The 13,208-nt window shown below is 34.9% G+C and overlaps 1 non-coding gene across 1 annotated transcript; it reads left to right on the forward strand.

Moving 5' to 3' along the window:
• The first annotated feature begins 13,136 nt into the window (after positions 1–13,136).
• TRNAS-GGA (transfer RNA serine (anticodon GGA)) lies at positions 13,137–13,208 on the forward strand. The gene has a single exon. It is a non-coding gene; the product is annotated as a tRNA-Ser (tRNA).

Raw genomic sequence — 13,208 nt, forward strand, 5'->3', positions numbered from 1 at the left:
CGGACCGTTTGCATGACAGATCGATAGTCTAAAGTACATATGCATGGAAGAACACGCACAGGATAAACCAATCATGATATTTCTCGGAGTGTTCTCTTCCTTAAATGAACATATAACCACGTAGGATTGCAAAACCTACTTGCAATATAATAATTAGCACCCAAATTCGTACCACAGACTAGTCTCCTGCAATGTTCGAACATGATAGAGGCAGGCAAGACATTACAAACTTCATATGAAAAACTGATCTGTGCTAAAATCCTTAAGCGATTAAAACCCTAGATCATATATACCCAGATTGCTCGGCGTTATAGGCTTTGACAGTAACAACTTTTGTCAGGTTTACTATTCTGCCATCTAGTTGTTACATTAGGAGCCACGTCATAACTCCTATTTTTTTTTATTAACAGGAACATGTATGGTACATAAGTGTCAGCCTTAAAAGGCTTTTACTTTAACAGAGATGGTTAACAAACAGGAACATTTATATTTTTAGTTGAGGTGACCGATCTTGACAGTAGTTGTTATTTTATACTCTTGTTGCCAGGGCTCTTATCAGAGGATTGGGGTGGTACAGCAAGTCCTTATGAAAGTTTTCTGTAAATTTCTGTATAATGTCGTAGAATGATTCTATTTCAAGCATGTCTTGTAGTTGTTTATTGGTGGTTCTATAGTCTGTACCAATGATAGTTAGGGATACTTTTCTCTGTATAGCATGAAGACGTCTGATAATTTGGAATTTTGCATTGCTCCAGATTTCGCAGCCATAGGTCATTTCTGATCTTATAACAGAAGTGTAAAGGATTTTTTTCAAGGGCAGTCTGATGTAAGGTGACTTCCACAATGGATATAGATGAATGAATCTGGCTAATGCTTTGTTACGAGCTGCTTCAACATGGTGATGAAATCGAAGTTGTTTATCAAGTGTGACGCCGAGGTATTTTACAGATTGTTTATAGTAGATATCTTCGGAGAAGAGATTGAGGTGATCTGGTATTTTTGGCTATCTTCTGGTAAAAATGATGGCTTGAGTTTTACTTATATTGACTTTTATTCTCCAGTTTCTTAGCCACATTTCCAATATTTTGAGTTGTTTTTGCATAGTACGTTGTGCGATGTTGATTGAAATGTCACTGGTGAAGTAGGTGGTGTCATCTGCGTATAATCCCATATTGCATTCAGCAATCAATGGAATATCATGTACATAAACTGAATATAAATGCGGTGCTAAGACGGAACCCTGTGGAACTCCGGCTTTGATATTCTTGATCATTGATAATGTGCCATCCATTTTGACTTGAAAAGTTCTATCTGTTAAGAAACTATGTATTAAGTGAATAAGGCTATCATCTATTGACAGTTTAATTAATTTGAATAAAAGACCAGAGTACCAAACTGTGTCAAAAGCATATGCTATATCCAGAAATGTAGCTATTGTAGTTGGCCGGCTTGAAAGTTACTTGTGATATGGGCTGTGATTCTTTTAAGTTGATGAATTGTTGAGTGATGTTTCTTGAAACCGAATTGTTCGTGATGTACTTTTGATGGAATTTGAAGAATTGGTAGAAGTCTTCTTGCAATAATTTTCTCTAGAATTTTTCCTTGAATTTTCAGTAGACTAATCGGTCTTCTATTATTTGGAATCATTGGATCTTTTTTTGGTTTGGGAAAAGTGACTATGTGAGCATATTTCCAGGCTTTAGGAAAATACTGCAATTTTAGACAAGTTGTATATTTTTGTAAGATATGTAGTAACATTTTTTGGAATATACACAAGCATTTCTGTTGTCACTTTATCAGGTCCTGCAGATTTCTTACGTTTGAGTTCCGCATTTATAGATTTTAACTCTGATGGTGATGTAGGGGTAATAGTATTCGTTGATGAAAGGCTGAGATATTGTTGAACTTGACATTCTGTATTATCAATAAATGTCTGATTGATTGGAGAGGTATAACTCCTATTTGAATTGCATTAGCGACTGTACTGCCATCTCGCGTTCGTTTACAGCGGACGAGTGGCGATCCTGCTACCGATTTTAACATAGAAATGAGCAATATATATGCGATAAAAAAAATATGGGGAAGGAGTACATATATATAAAATATGAATATGAAAGAAAGATTTGGACTAGCCTGGTTCAGACTGAGGATTTGGAAATTAAGAAGTAATAGAGGCAATATACCTCAAGTCACATGCCCATTATGTGGACAGAGAGAAGATGACATTCACATCGTTCCTGAATGTCAAAATACAAAATATATACGGATGAAATTTATAAATGAAAAGTTTCTACAAATAAATAAAGAAATAGCTATAAAAAACTGATGAATAATAATAACACAAAATTGCAAAAGCAATTAGGCTTATATCTTTTTTTGACTAAAAAAATTAGAATGGAAATAATAAATGAAATAGAATTGAATGAAAAAAAAGAAAATAAATAAATAAATATATAAATAAATAAAGAAACAGGAAGGTGAACAAATACTGATTGTAACTACAAACTAGAATGAGTTGAGTCTTGCACAAAACTAAAAGCAAGTGCAAGACAAAACAAAAAAAAAAAAAGATTTGTTTATTAAATACTGTATGTAAATTGTAGAAATTGTATTTAAATAATATTATATCTTTGTGTAAAAAATTATTATAAAGTGTGTAATGTAAGGGTTCAATTGATTACCTGTATGTACTTTGTCTGTGACCTATAATATAATAAATATCATATCATAATATACAGTATATGTGATCTGGGGTTAAAACATAAAGGGATGGGATTGGACCGAATATTTATCATAACAAGGTGGAACCAACACGACAGGACTCCTGCAGAGCGAACATAGACGATTATCGAACTTCACCATGCTCGACAAACTTTAACCGAACATAGCGTCTGTAATGCACGACGCTACCACAGACTGTACCGATAAACAAAACTTACAGTGTCGGCAACAGAACACAATCGAGTACTCTCTATACTCTATCCAATCTATTAACAACATCGTTAAGAAATCAATAGAACTGGTTATTCCTTACGGATTAGGCCTATATGTTTCTTACTGTAACGCTATTATTATTATTATTATTATTATTATTATTATTATTATTATTATTATTATTATTATTATATCTTTAATTCTCTTGGTAACATTTCTAGTATTCTTGTAGAATATCACCGATTAGAAAAAAGTTCTTCGTCTAAGATTGTTTTATTTTTATTTGTTTCCATTGATTAACCTCATAACATTAATTTAATTATTTTGAATTTGTTATTATTAGCTATCATTGTAATCACTGCTACACTGTTAATCTGATTGTTCAATTTATTACTATTTTTGTTTGCATCACTGTGCTGGGCATTTAATGGCCAACCGTAAACAAACAAACAAACAAATAAACAAATACATAGACAGACAGACAGACAGACAAACAAACAAACAAACAAACAAACAAACAAACAAACAAACAAACAAACAAACAAACAAACAAACAAACAAACAAACAAACAAACAAACAAACAAACAAACAAACAAACAAACAAACAAACAAACAAACAAACAAACAAACAAACAAACAAACAAACAAACAAACAAACAAACAAACAAACAAATAAATAAATAAATTAATTAATTAATTAATAATAATAATAATAATAATAATAATAATAATAATGATACAGACTTTTAAGGAACCCGGAGGTTCATTGCCGCCCTCACATAAGCCCACAACTGGTCCCTATCCTGAGCAAGATTAATCAATTCTCTATCATCATATCCCACCACCCTCAAATCCATTTTAATATTATCTTCCCATCTACGTCTCGGCCTCCCTAAAGGTCTTTTTCCATCCGGTCTCCCAACTAACACTCTATATGCATTTCTGGATTCGCCCATACGTGCTACCTACCCTGCCCATCTCAAACGTCTGGATTTAATGTTCCTAATTATGTCAGGTGAAGAATACAATGCGTGCAGTTCTGTGTTGTGTAACTTTCTCCATTCTCCTGTAACTTCATCGCTCTTAGCCCCAAATAATAATAATAATAATAATAATAATAATAATAATAATAATAATAATAATAATAATAATAATAATAATAATAATGATAATAATAATTATTATTATGAAAGTTTACGTCAAGTGTGTTTGCTTTTAAGTCTGCATTGCAAAAATGTAATCGTGTAGTCATACAATTTGAAATCGTACTGGAGAACCACACAAACGTAGTTGTGTTTTTTCTTCATTTGACCAGCAATTATGCATATTTGTCCTCCGAGCGAGGTCTGGTATCGGCGAACACAACATAAAACACACTGTATTCTGTTACAGAAAATAATTATTATTCACAATGCTATATACCTACCCAGTCGTAAAGAAAGAAATCGGAAATGCTCTTGCAGCTTAATGCATATACATAGATTAAAAAAAAAAACCTGCAACCGTTTAAATTTAAAACAAAGAGAGAAAAGGAATAATCGCTTACAGTATCTCTAATTTTTCTGCTGTGCAGTACGAGTACAAATCCAGCAAGTATAATGTTAACACGAACTTTATGTTCCACGTATGATAATAAATTGTTAGCGTTGGAAAATATTGTCGGCGGAATATGAACTCAATTACAAAAGGCAGTTCGTCATTTATTTTCCTAATCTGATCGGATATTGAACGAGCTATTACAGTAGATTTTAAAGTGCCGTAATTGCGGTTCTCATCCAAAAACTCTTGCGGGTCCAATCATTTTCAAAATTTAATTAAAGCAGATAATTGACGTTAATTAGGAGTGTCCAAGCTCGCATATGTCAAATACATCAACCCTTAATCGAGGCTCGATTTTTCATCATAGCCTCCGGGATTCGATCGCCAGCGAATACAAGGCAACTTTCATTGAAAACTATTTCTTTCAATAAATCAGTTTCACTAAAAGCAGTGGACATTTTGTCATATTCACGAACATTTGGGAGCGTGTGAAATGGACATAGAGAATAAAAAATTAAGATGTGTTGGAAAGAGAAGTATAATGCTGAAACTTATCAGGAAGAGGAAAAGGAATTGGTTGGGTCATTAGCTCGTGAAGCTATAGATTATACAAAATGAACAGTACGTAATGGCAGTAATTTCAAGGAGCTATTCTTTGAAATATTTCAAACACAAACGTTTAATACAATTTTGCTCCTTTTTGCTTCCTTTTCGAGATAAAAATAGTATTATATAAATCATTTCATGGCGTGTTTTGGAAAAATCATTGATTTAATTGCCAATATGCTCAGTCAATTTAAGAGAGCAGTGTATTATGATAATACGTGATTGAAAGAATTTTAGTTTTGTCCTTCAAATGTGCAGAAATTTCATCCGAACAAATGTAACTTTTCTTTCTGCAAAGGAATTTTAAAATTTTATATTTGTTCGCATCAAACTTCTGCATATTTAAAGGACAAAAGCAATATTTTTCAATAATTTATTAGTATTATCATAATACACTACTCTCTTAAACTGACTCGGCACGCTGGGAAATAAATCAATGGCTTCCCCAAAACACACTATGAAATGTTTAATATGAAACAATTTTTTCTCGAAAAATATACTAATATATTAGGGTGATTCACGAGGATTTACCGTCCCTTACGGAGCTTATTTCCGAAGACATTCTGAGCAAAAAAGTATCATATAAACATTTGTCCTAATCTCAATATTTTCAGAATTTCACTAATTTTAAGTACTCGCGTTGGGTCTACATGACCCGAGTGTTTTTTCTTTCCTCTGTTTTCTTTGCTGGAAGGTAATATGAAGAGTGCCGGTAGTGTGTAATTTCTTCTATTGTTGAAATCTTTGAAACGGTCTGGCTGTAGTCATTGTTGAGTTTATCATTTAGCCCCAACAGCTGTTTATATGTGATTTGACCCGACGCGAGTGTGTGCGTTCTTCTAAAAGACAGGAAGATTTTGTGAATAACTGAGGAGATTTTTTATTTATGCGTAAGTATTATTTGATGTAAGCTTTATATTCTTCACATTTTTCACGTTCATTTCAACTGTATATGCAGCTCTTTTTATTATTATTTTCAAAGAATGTCAAAGAGAGTAGTAACAGACGAAGAAATTGCAGAGAAGTCGAAGTCGAGGGAATTACTAGTAACAGACGAAATTGCAAGGGAGTTGAATACGATTCTCAGTAATGCACTAATGATAATGACGATTGTGAATCTGTGGGGGAACTTTCTGAGCTTGACGATATCATAGATGAAGACACAGGTTCCTCCAAAAAGCCAGAAATTGTGACGTTTTATAACTGTACCAAGGGTGAAGTTGATTCATGCGACCAATTGTGTAGCAACTATAGTGTTGGACGTAAAACAAGAAGGTGGCCACTGGCAGTGTTCTTCCATTTCATAAATGTTTCAGCACTCAACTCATATGTTGTTTATTATAAGATGAATACCAGAGAGAAGATACAAAGAAGAATATTTCTGAAGAACCTGGCTAAAGAATTTCTTATGGAAAACGTTGTCAGGAGATTGAGTAATCCTTATGTATCACGCAGTCTCAGGGCAAGAATAAAAATATTCCTAACGGAGAGAGGCGTTGAAGTGCCACCGAAAGAACAACAAAATCAAGAAACCAGAATTGGACCAGCATCTCAGAAAAGGAAGAGATATCGTATCTGCCCTAGCACAAATGATAATAAACATTCAACACAGTGTGCTGCTCGTTTGGGACACGTATGCAAAATTCACTGCAAAGTTGTTGCTTGCACAATATGTGGAGAATAAGCCAAGAAATGAAGCACTGTTTTGTTTTACAATGTCTGAAAAGTTTTAAGACTGAAGCCAGCAACGCTTATTGGTTTGCGGTGACATCTTAGGAATCAATGTAACAATTTAGAATGAACCCCTTTGAAGGGCATTCACTGCAGTAGCCTTTAGGTACAGTGATTTTTTATTACAAACCCAGTCAACATTTTTCAAGAATGTTTTCAAATCTAGGATAATAGTACGAGTTTGTGTATTCCTCCAGAAGAGAACTGCAGTAGTCTTTAGGTACCATTATTATGAACCTAACCTTAAAATTTTTCAATCACATCTCGTAAAGAAACAGTATGGTTATAAGGTTTCAAAGTCATGTTTTCACTTTTCTTTAGTTGAGATTTACAAATTTCATTGTATTTAGATAGTTTTCACTTTTTTAAAGTAGAGATTTATGAATTTCATTGTATTTGATTATGTTCAATATAAATAATGTACAATTCAGAATACAAATATTTCATTTACTTCAGTTTAAACATTTTATTTACCCCGTAATTTTGCCATGAATCCACGTCCACATCTTAGCTTGTGTCAATGGGTCAAGTTGACCCGACGCGAGTGTTCATGTAACTTTCTACCAGGCGAGTACTTAAGGGTTAAGTTGTTTGTAAAATACCATTATTCTTGAGTTTTAAGGGTAAAAGAATATTACAAAAAGAATGAACTATTCAAGAGCATCAATCATTTCTTTAATTACCTAATATTCTGAAGCTAGAAATGTGTTGTGAATTCCATAGTTGATTTGTATAGAATTTTTTTTTTTCGATTTTTAACTACAAAATTACATTTTCTTACGCACGTATCACAACAATTGCTACAAATCACGCCACTCTTCTAAGTTCTTTAAGACTGTACATTAGGATGCATAATTAAACTGTAAAGAATCAAGTTCCTAAAGTCATTTGATTTGTAACAACTTTTGTAATAAGTGCGTAAGAATGATGTCATTTTTAGTTAAAAATTGACAAATAAAATCTGTATAAAGCAATTAACAACACATTTTTAGCGTCAGAACACTAGCCAATTAAACAAGTGATACTTCTGAATGGTTCATTCTCTATTTGTAATATATTTTTACCCGTAAAACTAAAGAAAAATATATTTTACTAACAACTTCAAATTAATGTAACTTTGAAAATATTACGATTAGGATAAATGTTTATATGACATTTCTTGCTCAGAATGTCTTCGGAAATAAGCTCCGTAAGTGGCGGTAAATCCTCGTGAACCACCCTGTATGTATGTATGTATGTATGTATCATGTTGTAGTTTATGATATTCGCACAGGCACAGTAAATGTGTGTTCAGTGTAATATGTGGCTAATTATATCAAATTTTATTGCAAAAATTGGGTAGCTCCATTATTTGTTCATATTTTAGCCCCCTAAATTGTGATTGTAATAAATGAGTGAATGATGAAATGAAACCCCTAGGTACCTAGAACATACTTTGAAAAAAGAAAGAAGCTCAATTAAATGTCAATTTTTATAATGTTTCCCCCCCCCCACAACTTTGTACAAATAGTGCTACCTCGTTTTTGTAGGGAGCCCTTCAATTACATGCATGTTAGCTAGTTAGCTACACCCGCTTTTAAATTACTGTTACTCATATAAAAAGGCTGCATGCAATTTCGCAAATTGGGGGCAGCATTAAGAAACCTTGCCAAATTCGGTAGAAGTATATGACAACACTAATCCCATGCACACGAAGTCCCATGTAATATGCAGTTTGTAGTCTCCACGTACCGACACAATCTTATACGTGACGACCCCACAGTTATGCAACGACGTTGAGGGAACTGGACCAGGAAATACAACCATTGTCTTTCTTTCCTCGGAAATAAACCGTCTGATACATTCGTGTCGGCGGCGGAACTACGTTACATAACGCGGTTACACCCACACATCGCTCCTTGCTTCATTTTCCAGTTCCACTCGGCTGACAATTTAGTTGAATGAGAGAGTGAGCTAAGCCGTACAAGTAACTTCTACGACTGCTTTAACGTCTTGTTTATATGAAAGACAGAAATGTACCGCGAGGGAAAATGTTGCAAGTTGGCTCCCTCAGCTGAAAGAAATTATTATTCTAATGGAAGTTATTGTTATTACTTACGTTCCAATAATGAAATCAACAATCATGATTCTGATGGAAGTTATATCTCAAGATTGAAATACTGTATTCACAATAGCGACGACTGTTTTTATAGTTATTACTAAAGACTGTTTTCTCAGTCCAATAACACTGGAATGAATATAAGTGTGCACGGAATATACATTACGTCACGTATCCTTCACATAAACAAGTAACGCGCACTACAAGGTCACTCTAAACAGGTTCCTTACTCCTAAACAAGTACAGTATACTTCAGTTTAGCAATGTTTATATTATACCGTGTGACTCAAATCAATTGACAAATGGGGAACATTACTCTAATTGGAAATACAATTGTATACAGTATGTTCACTACCTCAAACATTCAAAATGTGCTCCATTTCCTTGATGACAGTGCTCCAATCGATCCTGACATTCTTGTGTCACGCTTAAAAGTGTTGCAGGTGGGATGTGCTGGATAACATAGGTGATCCTTTGTTTCAAGTCAACTATAGATGTAGGCTCTGTATGAAAAACATGTTGTTTCAAAAATCCCATAGAAATAAATCAAGGAGTATGAGATCTGGTGACCGTGGAGGCCACGACTGAGGTGTACTTCGTCCAATCCAGTGCACATCTAACATCTCATTTAGTTTCTGGCGAGCTGTTGGAGCATAATGTGTCGTAGCCCCATCTTGTTGAAATCACATTCTTTTCCGTTTGTTCAGTGGCAAATCATACAGGAATTCCATTAGAGTACTGTCCAGCAATTCCTCATATGTGTGTTGGTTTAAATAACAAAGATTTATTGACAGTAGTGACGATTCTAATGATAGTTATTACTTATATCTTAACAATGAAATATTGACAGTAGTAGCGATTATGACGGTTATTATGTACTGTATATTGACAAAGAAATATTGACGATTTAAATGGCAGTAGTTACTTATATTATATTTTAAAATCGAAATACTGACAGTAGCGATGGATGAGAATTACAACTTCTGTCTCAAATAATGACAACAGAGTTAATTTAATTGAAAGTTAACATTTAGGTTCAGTAATTATTAAATAACTAAATTAGTGATAAACGTAATGTAAATTATTATTTATATCTCAAAAGTGAAATATTGGCAGTATTGATTACTTAATGGAACTTACTGTTCGTATCTCTACAATAAAATATATTATGCAGTAATTCTGATTCTACTGGAAGTTAACTCTCCTCGGTTCAGATGCGGTTAAGTCACTCTTCCTCTGAAACTCTGGATTGCAACTGTATTTAATTAGCTACTTGGTCAAATTTGAAGGCACTTGGGAACTCAGCGTGTTCACACGACAGTTCTACACCCAACCCAACATTAATCGAATTCCTGCATTGCTTCACTTCCTTAACTTTCCTTCTTTTTTATATTTGTTGCATCGTATGGCGCAAGAGAATAATAGTAAAACCGGGACATCGAATAAATCACCCTCATCTTTCTCAGAGTCTCCAAAACGCTACGGGTTACATTAACCAAGCATGAAGATAAGACAGAAAGATTTAACTTACCAACAAAATAACTTCCGATTGCATTTCAGCTGTCATGACGTCTTCTCGTGAAAAAACATCGTTGTTCGATTTTTTGGAGTTCCTATTTTAAACTGATTATTGAACGATGCCTTGTCAGCTGTGAGGTTATCTAACCTTGAAAAAAAAATTCATAGCGAAATTGTACAGAGTTCCTATACAGACCGGTCCCAGGTAGTAATGTTTAGTCGGCTTAATGACGGTGATGGGGCGTGCCTGTCCCGAGGAAGCTAACAAGCAAACATACATATTCATGGGGGCAGATAAAAAAATTAATTGTTTTTCTTCCACCATGTTAATAATGTTAAAAGAAATGCTTATACAAATTTTGGCCATTCGAGCGCAGTTACGAGCGATGTCCAGAAAGCAAGATTCCTTGGGTCCGTTTACAGAAAGAAAACACAATTTCATAGAAAGATTTATTGGAACAGATACAGCAATTTTTAGCTACTTTTCAACATAAATTCCACCGGAATTGAAACATTTGTCATGCGATGGGATAAACAGAGGTGTGCAGACGGATCTCACACACTAGTTCCAGACTTCTAAGACACTGGGATACAAAAGTTGATCCCATGGTATGACAAATGTCTCAATTCCGGTGGGGAATATGTTGAAAAATATCTCAACAATTGCTGTATCTGTTTCAATAAATCTTTCAATGAAATTGTATTTTCTTTCTGTAAACGGCCCCTGGGAAGCTTAGGTCTTCTTTCTGGACAGCCTTCGTAATTGCGCTCGAGGGGCCAAAATTTGTATAAACACTTGTTCCAACATTATTAACATGGTAGAAGAAAAAAAACAACTTTCTTAATCTGCCCCCATGAGAATGTTTGCTTGTAAGCAGTAAAGGGTGGAGTGGAACTGGTCTGCGTAGGGAAGCGTACACGAACCTGTCCGTATGACCACTCTCTGTCCGACAACAGATTTTGTTAGGTAGAGGTTGAAGTGGGGCCGGTCTGCATAGGAACTCTCTGTATTTTTCGAGATACGAGTACGAGAATTCGCCATGGGATTACCTGGCATTCGCTTATATTTGGGAAAACAACTCGGAAAAAACTCAAGAGGTATTCGAAACTATGTCTGATCGCAGCCTAAGAGTATGTCTCTCGCTACCCTTAGACCACAATGGCGGCATTTACATTAAGGAAGCTGGGTAGTGTAAATGACCAAAAATCACATTTCAGGATTTTAGCCTCCCAAAAAATGCAGCTTTACTGTGAATTAAAAATATACTGGTTTATATTTCAGGCTCTAACATTTTCTTAATAGATCGCAAGTCCATTGAAACGCGAGATGAAACATTGAAGTCTGGACATAAGAAGGTGCCAAGGAGACAAACAGTAGAAAACAGAGCTTTCTTGTACAGCTAATAAGGTAATATACGTTTTGCACGTCTATGAGAGAAGCTAGGGTCTAAATAAAAATTACATTGGAACTTATATTTTTTTTAGTGGATTGAGCCAGGGACTTACTCTTTTTTTTTAAAGTCAGCGATATTGGCATTTAAGACTTTTTTATGTCCAGTCTTCAATTTTTAATTACATTTTATGTAACATTTTTAGAAACGTTTGCACTGTTTTCTCACAAACTTTGAAAGCTTTAGTTATCAAATTTTGCACACAAGTCCTAAGTTCTATAGTGTATTACTCGACAGAGGCGAGTGAAGCTGCGGGCTTAATGTGAACTATAGCGTTGACGCTACACGAACGGAGCAGCAGTACAAGTGCGCCCCGGGCTGCAGGACTCCACTGCCCTCGGCCGAGTAATACCTATGTGGATAAGATGCCATTAATAGTACACACATTATATTTCCCCCCATTCGCGGGTATAGAGCGGACGCAATAGTGCACAGAGCAGCTGCACATAGGCTAAATGCGAGCGAGAGGAGACAAAATCTATACACTGCATAACGCAAATATTATATAAATTTGATTAAATTGCTATGCAAAACTTTTCGTTTTATTATTCACACGGTACATATTATTATTTTTTTTGTATTAAAACAACTTAATCTAAATAAAACAAACTTCTGTTACAGCGTTGAAACATGTTACATTTAGTATTCTCAAAGCTATAATAATAATAATAATAATAATAATAATAATAATAATAATAATAATAATAATAATAATAATAATAATAATAATTTATTTATTCAATCTGACAGAACTAAGGCCAGTAGGCCTTCTCTTCCACCCAGCCAGACTCAAAGCTATTGGACGTATCAAAAAACTTATTTGACAAAACTTGTTCGCATTGACTTCATCTATTACCACTGTGAATTTAATGTAATAGTATTTATTTTGATGTACCGAAGTACATATGATATTTCCATGCAGATATTCTGCTTCATCAGATAATGACAGAGAGATGGAACGGAGAAAAACTCTCTCCGGCGCCGGAATTTGAACCCGGGTTTTCAGCTCTCCGTGCTGATGCTTTAACCACTAAGCCACACCGGATACAATCTCGACGCCGTTTAGAATCGACTCAGACGGCGCCCATACCGTCGGACCCCGGCCAACCAGTCACTCATCTGAGTGCACCTCTACACATGTATGGACTTCGGTCCTGCGTGCATAGACATCTATGACGTAGTGCAGAGGGCGGCCACCAGAGGGAACCCAAGAGATGGAGCTTAATCTGAGACGATTCTAAACGGCGTCGAGATTGTATCCGGTGTGGCTTAGTGGTTAAAGCATCAGCACGGAGAGCTGAAAACCCGGGTTCAAATCCCGGCGCCGGAG

Source organism: Periplaneta americana, chromosome 17 (assembly GCF_040183065.1).
Source record: "Periplaneta americana isolate PAMFEO1 chromosome 17, P.americana_PAMFEO1_priV1, whole genome shotgun sequence".
Classification (NCBI taxonomy): domain Eukaryota; kingdom Metazoa; phylum Arthropoda; class Insecta; order Blattodea; family Blattidae; genus Periplaneta; species Periplaneta americana.